The sequence below is a fragment of the Mizuhopecten yessoensis genome, unplaced genomic scaffold, assembly GCF_002113885.1.
Source record: "Mizuhopecten yessoensis strain PY_sf001 unplaced genomic scaffold, ASM211388v2 scaffold10331, whole genome shotgun sequence".
NCBI classification, from domain to species: domain Eukaryota; kingdom Metazoa; phylum Mollusca; class Bivalvia; order Pectinida; family Pectinidae; genus Mizuhopecten; species Mizuhopecten yessoensis.
The window spans coordinates 1-2441 of NW_018408493.1; the positions used below are offsets into that span (position 1 = coordinate 1).

Here is a 2441-nt window from a genome sequence, read left to right on the forward strand (position 1 = left end):
CTCTGTCTGTGTTATACTATTTGAAAAAGAATGCGAACTTCGAATGACGAAAAAAAACCCAGAACTTACTTAGTCTTAAACAACTGTATTTTCATTTTAACACGTTTCAATCAATTTTAACCTGTTGGAACCAAATCAGCATCTAAATAGTTTTAATTGAATAATTTACATCTAATCCGATACAGCAGAAGAGACGCTTATTGGTCAAAACTTTTTAAAATATAATAAACACAATGTTACAAATGGAAGTTATGACTCAAGTACAGTATAGATATTATGATTACAGCCCATCAGTAAATGTGCGTGGTTTCAAACATTGCCAACGGAAGGAAATTGTTTTTCGTTACATATTGTGTGTCACCAATATACCAGGAACAAGACGTTTCATTTCCGATCAAGGACCCGGTGGCGCTTGAATATAGGATACAATATTGATCGATTGAGCGTAAGTCACAGCCCACTAATGTATATATATATATATATATATGTATAAAGGACAATCTATAAGAGTCGAAGCGAGGGTGAGAATGAACACCGTGACAAACAGGTCAGTAAATAATGATATTTTTGTCGTTATTCGAAATCAAGGGGAGATGAATGTACAAAGCCAAAGTCTGATTTGAGGTGGTTGGGACTACATATGGAGGTTGAAACTGGGGTCCAGAGATGAAGCAGCAAAAGAATCGCGCGTTGGAGTAATGGTAAATTTGATCGACTGTGAAGTCGGGTGTCACTCCTCTGTAATCTTTTTAATGGATTGGTGTTTAACCCCACCCATCCATCCCACGGGAAATAGGGGATATTTGTGTAGCTGTCACGCAGGGTGTCAGTGTGTCCATCTGTCTGTCCACCTTGTAAGATCACGGAAAAGGAAGGGAAATCCCAAACGTTTAGATGTCAATACCTCCCCGAGATACTCCCTCAACTTCAACTTACTNACAACATTGACCTTCATAGCACATTAGGATAACGAATACTTTAAGCTTGTTCATGATGTGTACCATAAAACATGCATGCAGAATTTGAACCGTACAGAGGTTTATATAAATACGTGCGAGACTGATCAAATACAGAAGGCTGGGAAAATGGTATCTAAAATTAAAAAAAAAAAAAAAGATAAATCTTTACATTTGCAATATAACTGGAAGTCGAATACATGTTTTACATGGAAGATGCCACAGGGACCTGAGAATTTGATACAACTATATTTGGACCTAAACTAAGGTGTTCCGAATAATTCTACATGTTTTAGGGGTTTACAAATGTACATAGATGTCGAAATGTCGACCCCACCTAACTTTCTGGCATCAAAAACAACATTTCTAGTTGATCTACGGGAAAAAACTGAATACTGTTGGAAAGATGGATAATTTTCACGTAAAATGAATTCTCCTTCCGCGGACATGATCTCCGTTTCCTCCAAAAACACAAGCAATTTCAGAGTTTCAAAGTTCTTCGCAGTCAGCCTGCCACTTTTTTTTTAATATTAATGAGGTTGACGTCAGCCACGTGCCGAGACACGTGGTGTGATTGGCTGGAAGTGCAGGCATTTTTTCGCTAAACCAACAAACACTTTATGGTTCAGCAAAAAAATGTGACAGGCTGACTGCAAAAGAAACTTTGAAACTCTGAAATTGGGTGTGTTTTTGAAGGAAAAGGAGATCATGTCCGCGGAAGGAGAATACATTTTACGTGCATATAGGAGGTTTATAAAAGGAAAATTATCCATCTTTCCAACGGTTCTCAGCATTTTCCTGTAGATTNAATGGTTCAGCAAAAAAATGACAGGCTGACTGCAAAAGAAACTTTGAAACTCTGAAATTGGGTGTGTTTTTGAAGGAAAAGGAGATCATGTCCGCGGAAGGAGAATGCATTTTACGTGCATATAGGAGGTTAATAAAAGAAAAATTATCCATCTTTCCAACGGTTCTCAGCATTTTCCTGTAGATTAACTAGATTTTTTGTTTTTGATGCAAGAAAGTTATTTCCGCCCTTCTCGTATATAATGTTCATTGGGGTGTCATTTTTACCGAAATTCGATCTAAACCCCTAAAACATGTAAAATTACTCTGAACACCTTGGTTTAGGTCCAAATTTATCTGTAACAAATTCTCAGGCCCATGTGGAAGATACGTCTCAAGAACCGGACACCGCTTATACCGACGTCGATACCGTATAAATAAATGAATTAGGAATTGCTGCTCTCAAACCTTGATACAAGTGATGGAGATACTACGCTTATTGTCAAACAAACCAAGACGGAAATTATCTTTAGGCTTGTAACTGCATGATATATCGCGATATTTTGAATACGGTACGATACACAATATCTTTTTGGAGGTCACGATACACAAACGATATTTTCTGGACTTTGTCATATCTTAATTTAATCTAATCATATCCGTCGTTCCCACATGGCGAGTGACAGCTCCAGCTCTGTA

General features: G+C 37.5%; 1 protein-coding gene across 1 annotated transcript in view; it reads left to right on the top strand.

Annotated features, from left to right (window-relative positions):
- Nucleotides 1–494: 494 nt before the first annotated feature.
- The window catches only part of LOC110460193 (very long-chain acyl-CoA synthetase-like), a 26908-nt gene continuing 24961 nt past the window's right edge, over nucleotides 495–2441 (top strand). The window contains exon 1 of the mRNA XM_021512974.1: nucleotides 495–547. The gene's annotated coding sequence lies outside the window, so the exon portion shown is untranslated. The remainder of the gene's footprint in view (nucleotides 548–2441) is intronic.